This window comes from Nelumbo nucifera, chromosome 3, assembly GCF_055504915.1.
Source record: "Nelumbo nucifera cultivar China Antique chromosome 3, China Antique-T2T, whole genome shotgun sequence".
Taxonomy (NCBI): domain Eukaryota; kingdom Viridiplantae; phylum Streptophyta; class Magnoliopsida; order Proteales; family Nelumbonaceae; genus Nelumbo; species Nelumbo nucifera.
Window position 1 is genome coordinate 36,404,296 of NC_142651.1, and position 21,728 is coordinate 36,426,023.

Here is a 21,728-nt window from a genome sequence, read left to right on the forward strand (position 1 = left end):
TATTTTGGTAATTTGGAGGGGGTATTTTGGGAATAAGATGGACAAGTGGATTTTGGTAAATATCAAGTCATAGGGTATTTTGGGATCTAGGTCAGAGGGTAGTTTAGCTAATTTGGGTCAAGGGTGTTTAGGGGAATTTTAGGAGGGGCATTTTTGGGAATTAAGTTAGGGGTAATTTTAGAATTAGACAAAGGGGTAATTCAGGTAATTTTGGTCAAGGGTATTTTGGTGATTTAGGAAGGTTTTAGGAGGGGCATTTTTGGGAATTAAATCGGGGGTAATTTGGGAATTGGTCAATAGGGTAGTTCTGGTAATTATGGGTTGAGGGTATTTTGGGAATTTAGGAGAATTTTGGAAGGAGGGGTATTTTGGTAATTTTGGTTAGGGTAATTTGGGAAACTTTGGTCAATGGCATTTTGGTAGTTTGGTGGGAGGGGTATTTTTGTAATTTTGGGGAAAAGGGTCGAATTGGGTTTAAGGAGGTCAAGCCGGGTTTCTAGTTCAGTGGTGGGGATTTTTGGGTCAAAAAATGGAGGGTTGACATGGGTTTGACTACAGAGGGGGTTTTATGTCTATGGGCTAACAAGATTGGTCGAAATGAAATCTTTTTAGATGGAAAGGTAAATATGGGTATTTTTGGCTAAAATTTGGTAAGGTGGGGTTTTTGGGGATTCTGGGTTGATAAGTGGGGTCAGATTGACCCAACTGGGCCCAAATTAGGCAGATCTGGAAAGGGCTTGATTCGGTTAATTTGGGACCTTGAAATGGAATCTTGGTGCGATGGAGGGGTAAGTAGAGGTGTTTTGGGATGAAATTTTACATGTGGGTGTCTTGGGAGGTCCTGGGTTTGATGGTGGGGTCAGATCTAGGGGTTGAGGTGTAAGTAGGGGGTCGATTGGGGCCATAGGATAGGTATCGGGTATGTTTAATGGTGAATATGAGGGATTTCAGGGTGAAAGTTGGGATTTTGGGTTTTTGGGTGTTTCGAAGGGATCGAAAGGGTCTGGTCGGATGTTTGTGGTACCTTGGAGGTTCAGGCGGCAAACCGAGCAAAAATCGAGTGCTGACAGGGGTAACATGGAATTGTACACCAGGTCCCTTAGGTAGTTCCTAAATTCGTCGGAGAGATATTCACATCATTGATCTGATCGAAGGGTTTTGATCTGTCTCACCAACTGTTTCTCGACCTCTTGCTTGAACTCTTTGAACATTTCAAAGGATTCAGACTTATGTCTCATTACGTACACGTAACCATACCATGAATGATCATTGGTAAATGTTATGAAATAAATGTACTAGTTACGTGTCCTAACATTCAGGGGACCACATACATCAATATGTATTAGGTCAAGCGTGCCTGTAGATCTTTCAGGCTTACCTGTAAATGGTCGTTTCGTCATGTTATCCTGAAGGCAAGTTTCCCAGGTTGGAAGATCTTCTAGAGTTAGAAAATCCAAAAGACCATCATTTACCAACATTGTGATACGATCTATGTTAATGTGGCCAAGTCGGTAATGCCACAAACACATGGGATTAATTGTTTCACGCGTTATCTTCTTGGGGTTTAGTATCAACATAGTTTCAATTATGTTTGTTTCCAGAGAAGGATGGAGAGCATAAAGACCATTCTCGAGTTCTCCGTAAGTGAGAAATTTGTTATTCTGTTTGATAGTAATTACATTACTGAATAAAATAGAATAACCATCCAAACACAACTTTGAGACAGAAATCAAATTTCTTCTTAAATTTGGTACATAAAGACAATCTTTAAGTACAATAATTCAGTCTCTAAAAAATAACTCTACAGTTCCTATAGCTGTAGCTGCAACTGTTGCAGAAATCCCCAAGTAGAGAGTTAGTTCTCCGTCGCTCAACCTTCTGCTTGCCTTGAACCCCTGTAATGTGTAACATGCATGAGTAGAAGTCCCAGAGTCAATACACCAGGAAGCAGAAGTGACCAACAAATTGGTCTCTATGACAAAATATTCGAAATTACCTTGTTTATTAAACTCCAGGTACAGAGGACAATTCTTCTTCCCGTGGCCGGTTTGTTTGCAAAAGTGACAGGCATCCGATGTCTTGTCATTCTTTTGCTTTTTAGGCTTGCTAACCTTCTTCTGATGCTTCATTTTCGCCTTCTGCTTTTTCTTGCTCAAATTTCCACCTTAAACAAGCATGGCTATCGGCTTATCCTTCATTATTAGTTCTTCAGCCCTCTGCAACATATTGCTGAGTTCCTGAAGGATAACATTTAGCTTGTTCATGTTGTAGTTCAAGATGAATTAAGTTCCTGACAAGCATTCGATGTCTTGTCCTTTTTTTGTTTTTTAGGCTTGCTACCCTTCTTCTGATGCTTCCTTTTCGCCTTTCGCTTTTTCTTACCCAAATTGCCACCTTAAACAAGCATGGCTATCGGCTTATCCTTCCTTATTAGTTCTTCAACCCTCTGCAACATATTGCTGAGTTCCTGAAGGATAACATTTAGCTTGTTCATGTTGTAGTTCAAGATGAGATGATTGAAGGAGGGAGGAAGGGAATTTAGGATGGCATCAAATTCTGTGTCATGATAAAGCCTTGAATCGAGAGCCTCCAATTCATTGATATAACCTATCATTTTTAGACAATGGTCATGAACCTATTGGCTCTTAGTCATTTTTGTAGTCATAAACAACTTTAAGACCTTCTGTCAAATAGAACGATTATGTTCTTCATACATGGTCCTCAGGCTATCTAAGATATCCTTGGACACTTCAATCTGATTGAACTGTCTCTGTATCAAATTGTCTAAGGAGGATATGATATAACACCGGGCAAGAGCCTTATCACTTGGACGATCTGGAGCAGGGTTTTTAGCAACTTTGTCCAATTTCTTGGACGTTAATACCAGCGTAAGGTTACAGAACCAGTCAACATAGTTTGGCCCTTAAGCTTGTTATCGTCCAACAATTTGGCGAACTGTCCGTTTGCCACTTTTGATAAAGGCAAAACAGATTATTAGTCCACGACCTAAATTGATTCATGTTATTTACATAGAAATGACTTTTAATCTATATTCCATTTTCATTTATTCATTTTTGAAATTTCCTTCCCATCTTAATGACGGAGACTGCGATTATGTCTCTGGAAATGTGGGAAACCACATACAGTGCATGAAGCCAACTGTTTCAGCTGCATAACCCCACCACCTTTTATGAAGGATCATATCCACTCATCTTATGAGCTTTTCCTTTAGCCTCATCCATTTTAGGTTAAACATTTCTGTCTAGTAAGTGCTTACCCATTATATTGAACGCTAATGTATCGTGAGAGAGTCTTCTATTTTAGGATAGCTCCCTCCCACATCGGTCTATGATACCCTATCATCTTATGAAACAATCCAACAAACTCACAAGCAAATGAATAACCTAATTTTATGGTGCATTTCCTCGTTACTAATAAGCCCATCTTCATGCTAATGATGGATGGCCTTTAGAGAGTTCATCATATGAATGTCACTATCACGTGCACTTATATTTTGTTGGAGGGAACGAGTAATTACACCCTTCTCATTTAGGTCAAACCAAAGTGGCTCCCACTGATTTTCTTAAAGTCAAATTCAGATGGGCCCTAAATGGGCTAGGGTTCTGCATGATTCCTCTTGGGGAGGAAGATGATGTGGAGCCCATCAAGAAGGGAGGTCATCCAATGATCTTAAGGACACCATGGCAAGAAGAGCCACTATCGAATTAACAAGGGCCAAGTGCTTATGGTCTATGTACGTAGCACATCACACATCATACATCACATGCATGAAACAATCATATAATTGATTCAATCAATTAAATCATATGTAAAACCCTAAATTAATTGGGTTAAATCATTATCAGCCCATTAAAACCTATAACATTGTCAAATAACATTATCTAGGTATATGGGCTGAATTGCAAAAAGTAGTTCGACTCATATAGCATTTGTGCTAAATTAGGGCTGATGTAATTTTACCTTAATAAAACTGGGTTTTTATAGGGTGGGCCGAATTGCATCTTGCAATGGGCCATTAAACCCCTGATCCATAATCAAACATTAGGGTTGAGAATAGTCCCTATTGAACCGTAAATTTGGTCCAACCAGTTTGGTCCAATCTAGGTCAAATCGGCCTAGGGTTTAGTGTCTATATCAAGATCCAATTCAAGAAAATGATATGAAAATTAATTAAAGTTGATAAAAGACAATCAAGAATAAGCAAAACAGGAATTAGAGGACTATTCGTGGTGCTGCAAACCTGCAAAAAAAAAGTTAGTCGTAGATTGCAGATCTTGTATCTACGAAAAGTCTTCTTCTCCTCCATGCAAACTAGCATTTCTTCCAATGAAAAAAAAATAGAAAAACCTAATTTTCTATTAATTACATCAGATCAAATCCTATACATTTTTTCTAGAAAAAAATTATTTACAGACCAAAATAATAGAATAATACAACAAGGTGCACAAATTCTTGGTGCCAATAAAGATTTCAATCTCCACCATACGAAAAACCCAAAATTCAAGAAATTAAAATAGAAAAATTCTATAATTATTGTAGATAAATAAAGAATTAATTTTCATACCATACGCCCAAAAACTGGGAACCAATTACCAATAAAACTGTAAATTGTGCAAATCAGGTAAAATACCCTCTGCCCATTTGCGTAAATCCAAATCTGGTCTAAATTTGGTTCAAGACTTGAACCTAGCTTTGATACCACTGAAGGAAAGGGAGATCCATCATATGGATGGTCAAACCTTGCAGGGAGGTTGGGCGAAATTTCAAAAATTTTCTTTTTTCCTTTTGGGAATCTTATTCTCTAATTTAGAAAACTGCATTTTCAAGGCTCGTTCTTGAAACAAACCGGGCCAGATTTGAAACCAAAAGGGAGCAAGTAAGGAAATACCTGATACAGAATAATAGTAACTCCCAACGTAGGTGTTCACGCTCAAAGAGGCGACCAAAACCCGCCTCCATTGAAGATGACACAACTTATGGTGAGGCAGGATCAACAAAGTGGTATCTTTAGCAAGAGCCCTAATTCTTCAGCAAAAATCACGCAAGGGGCTAGTGAACACGAATTTAGATTGTTTCTTCTAGTAAGAAACAATATCACGAACTATCTTGATCAGATCCAAAGGTGGAAATCAAACTGGGTAGGGGCGGCAATAATTGGAAGAGAATTTTGCAGATTGCTGAGTGTATAAACTGGTGAATTCGCTGCCCTATTTATAATCTTCTTTGGATCAGCTTCCTAATCCAATTAGGAAAGTGTTTCTTGATCCAAATTTAATATTTGGATCTAGACTCTTAAATGGATAAGACTTATCTTATCCTTTATCTAATCTTGATCAGATTATAAATCGTTATGTGACAATTCTAATCTTGTAAAACTTAAAATTCTTTTATATAAAACCTATGTGTCATCAATAAAATGAGCAATTTCATTAATATAACTAATATTATACCTTGAATACCAAATATGTGAAATAAGAGCAATTTTTAAAGAAATATTGGTAAAATAGAAATTAAATTGTGCTTATATGTTTCAAAAGTTTTGACAGCATGTAATCTAATTGTATTCCTAGAATCTTTTCTATATGCAGGGTTGATGTTGGTATAAATTTTTCATATCTAGTATATTCTACAAATATAAATGGTTGTTCATCTGTACTATATATCTAGCTAATGCTTGTTTCATTTTATCTTGGGAATAATGAAAATTAGAAAAATGATTTAGACCAAAAACCAATTTGGGTTTGGATTGATTCATTATGCTGTTGTTGAATATGTTTTGCCATATATTTTCTTAAATGGCCAATGCCACTATTACGTTCATAATTAAAATCAACTTTACATTTAATGCAAATTGCTCTCAATCCCTTTTCTAATAATTCTCTAAGCGTAAAATATACCTAGCAATTGTTGTTTTTTTGCTCGCCAATTCCAAATTTAATGCTATCATACTGTGATTGGGCTTAAGAATTATCAAAGCTAGTGAAGTAAAAGTGAAAGAGGGTTTAAGAGTGAGAGGAACCTGCCATATTAATTTTTAACAATTATTAAAATCTAAAATTTATAAAAAATACAACAAATCGATAACTTGAATGCAAAAAAATTTGAGCAAGCTGCAAATTTATAAAAAAATTTGAATGCAAAGAGTGAGAGGACCCGGTTTGTTCTTTTAACTTCAATGCAAGCCCTTAAGCCTTTAACCATCCCAAATCAAACATTTGAGCAAGCTGCAAGCCTCTTTTTGAAATTAAATGAGAATAAAAAATTGAGAATATGAGAGTACGAGAGTATGAGATAGATTCGTTGCTGTTGTGATGAAAATGGGTAAGGGTTAGAGTATTTACAAAGGTTGAAAATAATTAAATTGACCAAAATGCCCCATAAACTAGTTGTTTATAATTGTTGGAAGAGGTATTTTAATCACTTGAAAACTTTATTTATCACTTGCCCCTTAATACTAGCTGTTTATATTTATTGGGGGCATTCAAGTCATTTTGTGCATTTCTTTTGACAAAATACATTAATACCCTCTAGAGTAGTTGCTTATAGCTGTTAGAGGAGTATTTTTAACACTTTTAACATTTAAACCCCCTCAAAAAGCTATTTAACGAGTACATGGTTGTTGTAACATACATTGGGCTGTCGGAGTGTCGGGCCATGGGCCATGCCACGACGAGCCCTCACGGGCCATGAGTTGACATAGCCGATGGGCCACAACCCCTCAACCCAGCCTACCACAGGGTTTGTGCCATGTCAAGCATAGCCCGTCACTGTAACTTACAATTCGTGCCGTTTCACAGGTGGTACAACCTGTTTTACACCTCTAAGAGGGAGAGATAAAGAGCGATGATGAACCATCTTGATGTTCGAACAGTAATTAGGGGTGGTTGAAAGTTTTAGGTTGTAGCAGCGGAGAGAAGAAGAAGAACGATGAGATATTACTTCGATATAAAGAAGTTTGAAGAAAAGATCAGTGTTTAGGGTAAATTTGAAATTATATAAAAATTAATGATAGCTATGAACGGCCCCAACTCTTTTTCAACAAAGGGCCTGTTTATGTCAAGTGGCTGAAATATTTATTTTTTCAATTTTGTTTTTTTCTGCAATTGTACATTTTTTCTGATATATAGTTTGACTTTTTATTATTTTCTGTATTTCTTGAAATTTGTGCCTTTTTTTTTATCTGAAATGTATTTTTTGAGTTTTATCGTTTTTATGATTTTTATGCAATTTCTATTTTTTTTCTGAAATATATATGTTTTAGATCTTTTAATAATTATATGTGTTTTCTACAATTTTTATCATTTAATTTATTTCCTGCACTTTCTATTCTTTTGTTATATATTAAATTTTTATCATTTATTTTTTTTTCTATAATTTCTTGTTTTTGGTTGAAATATTTTTTTTTTGTGAAATGATTTTTGGTTGAAATATATATATATATATATATATATATATATATATATATATATATATATATATATATATATATATATATATATTTGTGAAAACTTTAATCATTTTTGAGAAATGTGGACCATATGGGTAAAGTGGGTGGGTTGGGGTGGATGAGGGTCGGAGTGGGTTGTGACCTATTAACAAATATTTTTAATGGATCAATTGTGGGTCAAAATGGGTGGGTTAGTCAACCCTCACCCAACCACCCATTTGCATTCCATTCAATACCTTTGTCATTTTATTGGATATTCGGCATTCCCGTGCATGGGCACCGATAATACATAGGTGGAACACGTGATTTTTGTGGAGGCGCCTTATGTGAGGAGCAGATCCGGTCTCCCCTCGGAACGGGATCTGCTCTTCACATTTGGGCGCCTCACATGCACATCCACAGTGCATTGGAAATATCTCTTATAAATAATAATTTATAATAATGAGAGGTGCTCTCAATGAATGGTAGGATGTGTTTGTGAGACGCTTTATGTGAGGAGAAGATCTGGTCTCCTCTTGGAATGGGATCTGTTCTTCACATTTGGGTGCCTTACATGCACATCTACCGTACATTGGGAATATCTCCCGTGAATAATAACTTATAAGTACGGAAAATGTTTCCGATAAATGGTAGGATATGCGTGTGAGGAGCAGATCCGGTCTCCAATCCCTCATAGATTGTTCCTTCAGGCAAGTTCAAATCAATTAAAACAGGAGTAAATGGCCTGGAGAGAGAGAGAGAGAGAGAGAGAGAGAGGATGAGAGATCTAATTTTTTTCGATAGATTGATAAATAGAAAGTTAGAATCTCTGTTTTGGTGATGGGATCTGCTCCTCACAAATGGGTGCCTCACAGGCACATCCATCATGCATTTGAGAATATCTCCCATGAATAATAACTAATAAGTACGACGTACGGGAGATATTCCCAATGTATGATAGGATGTGCGTGTGAGGCGCCTGTAAGGTGTCTGGTGTGAGGAGCAGATCCGGTTTCCCTGTTTTATGGATTAGAGAAGAATAACGAAAAAAAATGGTGATACTCAAAGAGAAACGGGATCTGCTCCTAACACAGAGGCGCTTCACATGCACATCCACCGTGCATTGGAAACATCTCATAATAACTTATAAGTATGGGAGATATAAACAATGCATGGTACGATGTACATGTGAGGCACGAGTGAAGCGCCCTGTGTGAGGAGCAGATCCGATCTCCATAAAAGAACAAAGCCATTATTTTTTATAGACTGAGAGAATGGAGGAGAGAGAAGGGAGAAGACTAAGACTAGAAAAAAGAAAAGTTAAGTACAAATTTAGAGGAGTGCAGTATAATTTTCATTTTTTGGATTCTAGAGCCCATCCCCATCTTACCCATACGCCATACCTCCACCCCAACAACGGGCTTCACGCCCGGCCCACGTGGGATCGGATGGGGGTAATATTTAAATCTAATACTTTTTTCAATTGGATTTTACTTGCCCCATCCGAATCCGATCCAATGAGATGTGGGATCGGGCTGCGAAATTTCAGGTATCTTTTGTAACTTGGATAACCCTACTATTTGTCCTTCCATATAATTCAAAAGGAAATCAATTATAATTGGTTGACCCAACCAAATTGCTTACCAAACATAGCCCTATCTTGTATTTAACTTCAGATTTGTATAACCTTGTTCTAGCAGACTGTGTAGGACCTCTTTTTAGGTCTATATAATTCATCCCTTTTCATTCCCCTAAAAAAGGTCAAACATGCCTTGATCTTGAATTTAATGGGCCTGTGCAACTTTTCTTTGATGACACGCTTGTGCTTGGCCCTTCAAGAATCTCGAGATATACTCTATAATTGAACTAGTGTCCTTCCCGTTGTATGAACAAGATTAAAGTTGTATGTACACCAATTTAACTAGGTTTATCGGAGTTCTAAACTGGGTTCTTCTTGAATAATCGATGCTAATAATGTATAACAGTGGCTCCATTTTTTCATCAAATTTGCTAATTAATATATTCATCCTATTTAATAAGCTTCAAGACTAGTAGGACAATTATTAGCTAAACCCAAATCAAAAGACAAATGATGTTACAACCACAACAAGCAATGGATGCAAAATATCTATTGTTTTGTTGTGATAGGTTGATAGATGAACTATGTTGGATAACTTCAGCCCTAGGTGCTCTACGATAGATTCAACCATATTCATCTACCCATACAAATGAACCCCTATATTTACCCCTAATTGGGCAACATAAAAGCCATTGCCCATAATTAGTTTTCATCATAGCCATATGTAGTGTCATCTCCCATTTAATACAAGAGCAGTTTGGTAAAAACATTTCATCAATCATTTTTACATAGATAACTTGCATAGTAAACTTCCAATGATGAACAACATGTGAGCATATAAACACACAAACTTAAAATAGATAAAGTAGTAAAGAAGTTCAATCCATAACAAATATAAACACCATTATAGTTTAAATTCCAACATCTTCATGATCTGAATCCTAACATCAGGTTTCACATGTTTTGGCATAACCTACAAATTTGGTCTCTAACCATATCCATCTCTCTACTTGAACCCGATGCAGTCGTAGTGTTCTCTTCACCATCATCATCGCCATCCGAACCATCATCATCATCATCATCTAAGTCATTTTCATAACCCTTTGCACACCTGTCTATGTGTTTATCCTCGCACACCTCTCATTTTATGAAGTTGCATATTATAAAACATGCCATTACAAGAAGTCGTTAGAAGTCTAATTGATAACATGACAAGTTTTTCATGAAGGGGGATTTACCTTTCAAGATCTGAAAGCAACGTCGAATGACATTACGCAGTGAAGAATGAGTATTGTTGTAAAGGTTTTCCTTCGATCTAAATCTTCTGCATTGTCCCCTGAATTCACTAAGATAGTATCGTTCGCTAGAAAATGGGGCAAGGAAACCGGGAGCATTAGCATATCTAGAATCAATAAGGTAGTATTTCCCTGCATTGAACTCTAGATGTGAGTACACATAAATGATGAAGACAACTAATGAAGTGCAATTCTAAGGAATGTCTACTTCATTTGGAGGTGGCTTGGGAAACTCTACATTTGGCCTATTAAGTGCTTCCGCCAATATTCTTGAATCATGCATTGACCCTTCCCATCCCATGTATACAAAGGTAAAGAATATATCAAAATCACAAATAGTCGAAATATTTGTCTTATAAACCTTCTCCCTTCCTCTATACAGCATTTGTTCAACGACTAGGACACTTGTTGATACATGTATACCCGTCTCTAACCCCCACACAATCCTAGTCATAATTATGAACATTGTTAGAACAACAAATGTGGAGAGAGCCTAAGTCACTATAGGCTAAGAAGTGTAGTTACCTTGAACATTGAGTAATATCTCTTAGATTTCCTAATAAATGGTTGAACTTCGATGAATGTAGGTGGCCTTATGAGCTCATTCCATATTTTGCAAATTCCATACACAACTTTCTGTACATGTGTATTAATGGTCCATGATGAATGCTGGAACCGCTCAACCATCAGGTGGTTCCTCTCATTATGACCAATTGTGAGGAGGAAGAATGCAAGTGACTCCTCAACAATGGTATCCCCTCATCATAAATAGAGTGGCAAGGTTTTTTAATACATATCGTTCCATCCTAAACGAATTGTAGCATCTATTTGTGTGTTCTAATTGATTCAAGACTTCTGTCCACATATAAGTATGTCCGGTCAAAGAAGAAATCATGCAACACTGCCTTCTTGTTTGTGGACAATACAAGTGTAGTCTGTAGGAAGTCATAACGAAGTTTATTATTTCCTCGTCGTCTAAGTATGAATCAATAATATACCTTTTTCATTGACATTGATGAGGATTCATAAAATATTGTTGCATGAAGAACTACAATATTATAAGTAATGAAATCAAAATAAACATCATACACTATGATTACAACTAGCATATATAATGTAAATACTAACATGTAACAAAAAAAATGTTATCAGCCTTTGCAAATGTCATCATCCAAAACAAATGGAACTGCATGTAAGCATAAGAGGTCATCACCCATTACTAAAATAAAATAAAAAAAGAGACCATTAGTCTAAAATGCGTTCATTGTCGACCAAGCACAAAAAAAAGGTCTTCTATAAATTAGGGGTTCGATGGCTTATCATCCAATCCATGGAGCCAAAAACTCCTAATCCAAGGAGGAATAGCAAGGAAAGTGTTCCTCCATTTCTCTTCCATAAACAAGTTGGTTGCCTTGAAATAGCAAGTTGGAGATAAATTCTCAACCTTAAATATGGAATTAAGGATTTCAATACATTCCTCTATTTGCTCATTCTCACGAGTCTTGTCAAGTCTCTCCCTTTCTGGGGTTCTTTCCTTCTCCATTTCTCAAACATTTGCCTTTTCTACTTCTATCATTATTTCCCTCTCTACTACAATTTTCTTCTCCCTTTCCATTTCATGTTGCGTATCGAGATCCCGTGAGCTTTCATTTTCTAAGATTTCAAGTAACTTCTTATTGATTTTTACCCATGAATTAATCATTAAATCAAGTCCAGGTGGAAGACATTGTTTCTTCCCTTTCTTCATGCTAGTGGATGGTTTGCCAACTTTCCTCTTAAGATCTGACATCTCCTACGGTCCGGCAAGTTCAAATAACCATAAGTTTTATAAAGAACAGAGTTCACACATGAGGATCATGTCGATACCAAACAATAACAGAATGGACTAGACAAATGAGAAACTAATCCTTGGACTAGACAATGGCCATATTAAAGAAGTTTCCCCATGAAAAATAGAACTATGATCCTAAAAACTAAAAAACATTACAACACCTGCTCTGGCGATGGAGAGTGGAATCGCCTACATGTCACCATTTTTCAAAAAAACGCCCACGACACCAAACATCCCCTAAATTAAGTTCCGATTGATGGAAGTGTTTGATGAAGATGGGTATATATACTCATGAGTCATGAAATCTAAACACCCTGATCTTACTGTATGTGTATACTCTCCAAATTAAGTTTTGTACTAGTATAATTGGTTATTTAAAATCTGACCGGGTGGCAATTCCTAACTAAGCTAGAATCTGTACAAATATGTACATTGCAAATTTGTATTTGTATTTATGCTGCACATTATTTATATTTGTACAATTTAAAGGTAAGAGAAGAATAGATCCTATTTGTATGCAATGGGATGAGTTTCCTTAGGCTCAGTTTGAAAGGAGTGCAAATATAAATATATATAGTATAAATACATACAAATTAATACAAAATACATAATTTTGCACTCTACATATTTGTATTTGTATTCTTTCCAAACTGTGCCTTAATGTCTTTTTCAGGAATTCCACAATACTAATTTATTCATGGTTGTTGGCTTGGCAAAGGATATCGAAGTTATTCACTCTTGAAGGTGTCTCCCAACAGACACAGTGGACGAGCCTTTTTCCCATGAACACTATAACTGTAACTGTATTTGTAAATCAATAAAAAGGGTAAATTATAAAGACCCCCTGTACTGTGGGGTTTATGACAACGACCCCCATGAATTTTGTTTTGCAACAAAGACCCCCTGTACCGATTTTCCAAAAACTAATAATATCGGTTCAATCTGAAAAAATAAGCCCACAATTCAGTTGTGACTACTTCCTGCTTGCACAAACAAAGAAAATTTTGTGACACCTTGATTTTTCCTAAAATAAAGACAAAAAACATGTTTATCGCTTAGCTTATACATCGTACTTTTTGTTTCCCAAATTGAAACTAAAAAACATGCATCATCATGTTCCATTATGTACTGCAAAATTTGTTTTTCTTGAAAATTATAATTTTTGATGTTGTTAAAACCATCAATAGTTTTTAAGTTTTTACTCCTCAAAACCAAAAAATGCAGTAATAGAACTTGTTTTGTATTTTTACTTGACGTGAAAATTTTAAAAACAAATCAAATCAAAGACATTACTATTGTATATATTACCTTCTATCTACGAAAATCGGATCTGCTCCTCACACCGGACGCCTCACAAGTGCCTTACACGCACATCCTACTATGTATTCGAAACATCTCTTATACTTATTAATTATTATCATGGGAGATGTCCCCAATTCACAGTGGATGTACCTGTAAAGCGCCCATTTGTGAGGACCAGATCCCGCTTCCTATGTATACACTCACCAGTCACCACCAGCACAAAGCAAAGCTCCGCGTATATAAGGGTTAATTATATTGTAGCATGGGCATTACGGTTAATATGTAGAAGATATCACTCGGTTGGGCCCACATAATATTTTAGTTACCATTGGAACTTTCACAAATTTTCAGACTTCCAATTTCTCAGTTGGATTTATTTTGCTGGAGTCCGGTTAATTAGCTTGTAAAATCAACTGGTTTTCACAAGATAATTGAGAAACAGCCTCTAGCTTCGTGTGATAGGGACCTGGTGTGATAAAGTGAAGGACATGCCAATTCAAGGAGCTTGGATCTACTTTTTTTTTTTTATTGTTTATCATTTAATTTGTATAGCCCAAAAATCTTAGAATTGAACTTTTTTCTTTCCATCCTACCTATTTTCACTCTTCTTCTCTTCCTTCCTTCCCCCAAATTTACTGGTTTTCTTCTGTATGAATTCTTTGAATACAAAAATTGATATTTGCGTCCCCTTGTTAGTATGGTTGTGATTATTTAGGTGATCTCCGACACTCTATTAAGTCTCCCCAAGTCAGATAACAGATTGAGGAGTCTTAACATAATACTGTAATAATTATTTGTCTTAATAAAGTCATAATGATTACTTGCTAAAAACACTAGTGGCCAAAAGAGGGGGAAATCAAATCAAATAATTCATTTAACTTTTATTTCAAATCTATTTTTTTTTGTTAAAAACTATTGAAAAAGTCAATAATTTATTGACTCGGGTGATCGAACTGTCAATTTGTTGACCCGTTCAACAGTTTTTGACAATTTTTTATTTTTAATTATTTTTTTATTTGTTTGTCAAAACGGGTCATCCGTTGAACCGAATGATCGAACCATTAACCCGGAAATCAGTGGCCAGAACAGTTCTATTTCTAAGTCGTTCTTTTAAAATGTCGCTTGTATTGTTGAAATATGCCAGTATTCAAAGTAGAATGAACACATACCCAACACAGATATCTAGGGGCGAACATTTGGTTTATTCGGTTAAAAATCAAACCAAATAAACCAAAATTTTTGAAACTGAAATAATTAAAAAAAAACCAAAACTGAAACTGATTTACAATAAAACCGAAATAACCAAACTAAAATTTTCGATTAGAAACCGAATTTAGTTATTATATATTATAACCTATAATATATATATATATATATATATTATAAAATTTAATTTCATTATAATACATTATATATATTATATCAATATATAAATATATAACATATTATATATTATATATTATATAATGAATTTTTGCTAATTCAGTTTTTTCGATTAACCGAATTTCTAAATCTGAAAACTGAAACCGAAAATCGAAATTGCTAAAAACCAAATTAACTTAATCAAATTACCCAAAAACTAAACTAAAAAAACCAAAACCGAAATTTGTCCTCAGGCTACGTTTTCATACAATGTGTCAATGTATAACAGCTATTTATCCTCAGGCTACGCTTCATACAAGATTATAGAACAGCATAGAACAATTAGACAAAAGTTTAGAAAATTAATTAGAAGTAAAAACATCTTAGTTGTCAATTAGTATGAATCTTTGACTTGCTTTGGAATTGATGGATTGGATTCTTTTAATTGAGCTATTGAAGTGTTCTGGTTGCTTTAAGAAAACTAGTAGGTTAGAGGTTATGGGAGGAAGGAAGAGAGGATGAGGAAGAGATGAAGAGTGAAAATATGATGGAAAGAAAAAAAAAAAAAAACATTCAATTTTATCCTTCTGGGATTCTTGGGCTATACAAATTAAACGATAAATAACAAAAAAATAAATTAATAGTAATGTTAGTCTAACGGTGAGCTCTGTTTAAGTAAGCCATACATGAGAAAACCACCATCTGTGCAAAGAACAGGTGGCGATCAATCATTGGGTCTACAGAAAAGTCAGAACAGGTGGCGATCCAATTTCCCATTCAAGGAAGTTGTATGGTCACATTTATTCCAATGTCGTAAACTCCACATTGATTTCTACTTACAAGCAGTTTTCTTTCTTTCGAACAAACTTTCAAGATTTTTCTTTAAAATTTAGATATAGTAATTAAGAGAATAAAAATCAATAGCATATAAGAATAATATGAAGTAATTCAAAAGTAAATGAAGCGAAATAAACAAAACTTGTAAAATTAAAAAGCTCAAGTAGTGAATGCATTATGGCATAAATTGTCAAAGTTCAAACTGGAATCAACATGGTAATAGGTTAAGGGGGCGTTCCACAAGATTAAACCATCAGATTTCAAAACTTAAAAAAAAAAAAAACAAAAACATGTTCTGAAATAAAAAATATGTTTTTAAATTTTCTAAAAAAATTGTTCTTATTTTAAAAATGATTATTTGAAAAGTTTCAAAAAATATATATTCTTTTTTCAAACAATATCAACTTATTTCTCTTTGAAGACAAAAACAGAGTTCAAGAAATTGTTTTTTTTTTTTTTTCTCTAATGTGGTGATTTGAAATGAAAACAATAAACATTCATGTTGTAGAAAATCCCCTAACTGTCCAGTCTTGAAGAAATTTTAATTTATATTTAACAAATTTTGGTCCCTCAAATCATTTCTAACTAGTTCAACCCATGTCCTTTTGGTCTAGCCATTGTCATTCCTGTACCCTTGTAATAGGTCAATTCTTATTATTGGTTGTTATAGATAGTCTTGTGGAATATGTATAGGGGGCGTTCTTCTTTTGTATTCTGAGAGCGGGAAAACCGTATTCTTTTTTCAGATTTATTTGGAGATCAAGGAAAGTTTTAAGTTTATTAAATAAATTTTTCATCTAAGGGAAAAGTCACTAACATGGGACAAAAATACCTCTTTTAATAACGAATTTTTATGGCTAAAATGGCTATTGTCTTATTTACTTGAAAATTAAAAGAATATAGGTATATATCTTTCCTGGAAAAGCGAACCACAAAGCAAACATGGCTCATGCTGCTCAATCCGAGGTAGTACACGAACCGAGGAAGGCGATTAGATAGTCCTTGTTGGCAGGGTGGGGCTGAGCTACAAGGACGAGGCCGTGCTTCAAGATCTGTGATCAAGAAAACAAAAATCAGAGACCCGAGGATTTATCCGCAGGTAAGAACTCCAGTGCTCAAGTCAGTAGGTGGTAGTAGGATGGTCAGGCCGAGCTATAAGGATGTCGGTCCTAGCTAAGTAGTTGTGTAGGTCTTAGAAGTCGGGATCCCTTACCTTAAGCATGGAGTGCCTTTTTATAGCCAAAGATCCGTGTTCTGGTCGGATTGGGCTTTCGGGGTTGTTGGGATGAGGTTAGCCGCCGAGGTATTCGGGATAGAGTCACATTCCCCAGTGGAGTCGTCTTCCTTATTCCTCTTTATCCATGGTTGTGCTCATCCACGTGACGTGTAGTTGATATGGCTGAAAAGAAAAGACGGGGGGCCACTACAATAGCGTAGCTCGGCCGGTCTATGCCAACGTGGCTGAGCTAGCCCAACGTTGCTGAGCTAGCCCAACGTGGCCGGGCTACGCCGACATGGTAGAGCTGTGCCGTCGTGTCCGACTTAGGAAGATGTGGCAGGGCGATAGTTGGGTGGCCATGTGTCTCCCGGGACCATCTCAGTCATGACCTGATCACCACTCCCCTAGTTCTGAAGTCGGGGAATGAAGTCTCCTAGGTTCATTGCCTGGCTGAGGAACTTCCGAGTATGCGTCTCATTCGTGTCGTGTTGGTCGTTGCCGAGGTGTCCTTCGATCATCGACTGCAGAACTTAAATTAGAACCAAAATTTTGGTTCCCGAACCACTCCCCCAGTTCTGTTGTCGAGGAGGGGGAATGCTTGGCCAGGCCATTGCATGGATTAGCCGAGGATTTGCGTTGAAGGTTGGACAGGTACAGCGGGTCTCTGCGTCGAAGGTTGGACCGCTGCGGTAGTTGAACCGGTGCAATTATTGGGTGTAACTATTGCCTATCGAGGGTGTTGCTTTGGTTTCTAAGGCTTCCTCATGCACGTTATTGGTTGCATCGGTTGGCCTTCCGATGTGTTGTTAGGGGTGCTTCATCTGTATCATTGATCTATCCTCGATCCGTGCCCTTGATGGCTATAAAAGGGAAAAGGGGTCCCCCCCTTTCCATCCTTAGTGTCACTTGCAAGAGTTTGGCATCCACTACTCGGTAGATTCGTCGATCACATAGCTCGGTAGATAGCTCGACAAATAGCTCGGTAGCTTTCGTTCTTTGGCTCCGCAAATTGCCCGGTATGCCCTCTTCATCTCATCGGTCCTCTTCCTCGTCTGGGTCCTCCAATTGTTCTTGTTCCAACTCTTCTTGTGGCTCGACCTACGAGCCTGAGCTGAGAGACTTTGTGTCTGTTGAAACCGAGGAAGCTGATGCTGGTCCCTTTGGGATGGAGACAGAGCTTCTTCTTCGGGCAGGTCGACGTCGACGGTTTGGTACCACGCTCGGCGTCTTGACGCCCGGGGATATGGCTCCGATCCGAGCTACGTATGCCATTCCTACGGAATACCAGATGAGGTCTCCGCTGCCCGGAGAGATGGCTACTGATGCTCAGCCAGGTGAGCTTTGCGTTTATGAGCACAGCTTGGAGGCTGGGCTGGGGTTCCCGTTGATCGAGGGGTTTGTCGAGGTGCTAAACTGGTACAGGGTGTTTCCGATGCAGCTGATGCCAAACTCCTTTAGATTTTTGCTCGGCCTCATGTCCTATTGTGCGGTCCGTGATATTGATTTGACCTTGGGGATGGTGAGCTTTATGCTCCAGCTAAAAACACCACCAGCAAGGGTACTACTCGTTCTCCACCCAGCAGAACATTCGGTCATTGGTCGGAGCCCCTTCTGTTGTAAAGCACTGGAAGGAGTCGTTCTTCTTTGTGCAAATCCCCGGGGGTCTCCCTTTTCCTGTCGAGCTGTGGAGACCGAGGATGTCTTTACCGCAACCCCAATGGTTAGCACTTACTTGGGAGGATAGGTCGGCCCTGAGCATGATCCACGAAGTCAACGTTATGGCATAGACATGCTCGGAGATGCTGATGCTTGTCGGGCTGATGGAGTGGGTGGCCGGTCTGTTTCGTTTACTTCTGTTTGCCGATCTGACTTTATCTTGCCATCTTTGTACTTATCTTGGGCCTTCTATGTTGCAGGTGCGAGCATTGCCAGCGAGGAAAACATTGTTCATCGGATGAAGGCGCTCCGACAAAGGCAAGAACGAGCTGGTGTGCAACCGAAGGCTCGTCCCGAGGCGGATGAGCGGCTACAACCCGAAGATAGGGCGGCCCGTTAGCGAAGAAGGGTTCGACAATGAGAGGCCGAGGAGGATGACATTGTTGTGGTTGACCCTGAAGGGGTCCGTCGTCCTGCTGGTACGCCGGTGACTGAGGCATAAAGCAGTTCAGGTTTGTATGTGCCGAGGTAGTCGATTCGCATGGACAACAATCTGGAGATACCCGGGGTTCCCGAGCAGTTACAGTAGGGAATCATGACCATGTCTATAGATCGGGAATCGATTGGGGTTGATAGTGGAGCATTGGAGTGTGCTCTTCTTCGGTCTGTTGCACAAGTAAATCCTCTTCCTTTTCGATGTACTTATCATATTTTATTTGTCTATAGAATGCTTGTGTGGCAGTTGCTCTGGTTGATCGTCTCCAGGATGCTCGATCGTCGTACGAGCGGGAACATTTTGAGTATCTATGGCAGAAGGCCCAATTGGCCGAGCTCTAGGCTGCTGGGGAGCGGTCAACCAAACAGGAGAGGGAAGTGGCCGAGCTGAATGCGCAACTTGGTCTTGTCTGGGAAATGAAACAGGAGATCGCCAAGCTCGAGGCTGAGCGGGACAGGCTAAGGCAGGAGGCTGTCGAGGAAGCCATCATCGAGTACAAGTCGTTGGAGGAGATGCAACTACACATGGATGAGTACACCGAGGCCTCCTTTGTGGCTGGGTTCAACCTTTTCCGACGAAGGATCCTTCGACGTCACCTAGAGTTGGACAAGGAGTCGCAGGGCTAGGACGCTTTTGACCAAAATTCTCCGCAAGGGTCCGTTGAGGGAGTTGAGGATGAGGACAAAACTGTTGTTGACGCTGCTACTTCTGCCACCGAGGATTAATCAGCGTCCTCATATGTTCATTACTCCTATTGTTTTGGTGTTGTGTTTTTTTATTGGCTCGGTATGTCAAGCCTTAAACGATTGTAATAGACCGTCTTAAGTTGAATATAAGCTCCTCTTCATGTTGACTACATATATGCCTCTTGCTGTTGTTGCTATACTTATGCGTGTGCATTTTTTTTAGCCGTAGCATGCTCAGCCGGGCAATTACGCGTGTCGAGACGAGCTACGCCGCCGCCTCCTGTTACTTGTACCATTTTTCTATTGCTAGCCCGGGTGAGGCTGATTGGTCACGGTAACCTCGCTCAGCCTCCTATTACGTCGCGGCCTCCTGTTACTTTGCGCTTCTAGTTCGTTAGCCGAGGTATGGCTGGCCGAGGCCTAACCGGCCCTTCTATGGCCCGACGTGCCCCACCTCGCGTCGAACGAGGTTACCGTGGGCCGAGGTGTAGCTGGCCGGGCTATGCCTTGGCGCCCCCAGTCTTTTGCTGACCGAGGTTTCCGTTGATCGAGGTGTAGTTGGCTTGACTATAACTTGGCATCCCAGTCTTGTGCTGATCGAGGTTGTCGTTGGCCAAGGTGTAGTCGGCCGGGATATGCCTTGGTGTCCCTTGTTCTGTGCTAACCGAGGTGTCGTTAGCCGAGGTGTAGCTTGGCCGGGCTAGGCCTCGATGTTGTTGTCTTGTGTTGACTGAGGTGTCGTTAGCCGAGGTGTAGCTCGGCCGGGCTATGCCTCGATGTCATTGTTTGAGATCTTTCGGTTTCCGAGCTCTCAGCCATGGGACGCTCAATTTCTGGTCTCAGGAGCCATTGGAGCCCTTCTAGGGCTAGCCATTTCTCAGCTAGCTCGGCCATTAAGTCGGCGCTAGTGCGGAAATCCTCGACCGCCCTTAGGCCTTTGTGGGAGAGGGCATTCTTCCTCCACGTTTAGGCTCACCCGTTGGTAGCTGAGTCGGGTAGCTTGCTTGGCAATGTGCTGCCGAGCTTGGAGTAATAGGCTTAGTCATTTCGGGAATCAGCGGAGTCAGCTCGGTTAGCAGTGTGACTTAGCATGTGTGTGTAGTGTGTGTAGTGGCCGGGGGCGCGCCTCTAGATTGAAGAAGTAGATTAAAAGAAGACTTTCATTGCTTATGGGTCTACTGGTAGTACATCCTGAAGTTTCCCGAGTTCCAACTCCTCGGAATTGGTCAACTTTCGATGTCTTCAAGTCTATAAGTGCTCAGTCCAAGGACTCTGGTGACCCTATATAGTCCTTCCCAGTTCGATCCGAGCTTCCCTTCTCCTGGCGTAGGTATAATGACTTTGCGCTGAATGAAGTTGCCTGTCTTGAATTCGCTTCTTCTTACCCTAGAATCGTAATGCCGTGCCATCTTCTTCTATTGTGCAACCATCTTCACTTGTGCTCGGTCCCGAGCTTCTTCTACTAGGTCCAACTCTGCGTGTAGATCTTCGTCATTCTGTCTCTCGTCAAAGAGCTCGGCCCGTAGAGTCAGGGATCCTATCTTCATGGAGATGATGGCTTCAGCACCATAGGCCAGACTGAAAGGGGTCTCTCTAGTGGCAATCTGCGGGGTTGTTCTATAAGCCCAAAGAATGCTCGATAGCTCTTCAACCCATCTTCCCTTGGCCAGATCCATGCGTGTTTTCCAGCCATGCCGATAGCTCTGAGGTCGGTGTACCACGGAAGTCCGATGATCGATCCTTAGGTCAGCACATAAGGCCTCGAACTTCTTGTCGGTGAACTGGGTTCCGTTGTCTGTGAAGAGCACGCGCAGGATATCGAAGTGGCAGATGATTCCCTACCAAAGGAAGTTCCGAGAATTGTGGGCAGTGATGCACGCCAGGGCTTCGGCTGCAACCCACTTCATGAAGTAGTCCAATGCTATGAGAAGGAACTTCTTCTGCATAGCCACGGTGGGGAAGGGGCTGAGGATGTCCATTCCTCATTGGGCAAATGGCCATGGGCTAGCGACTGGTCT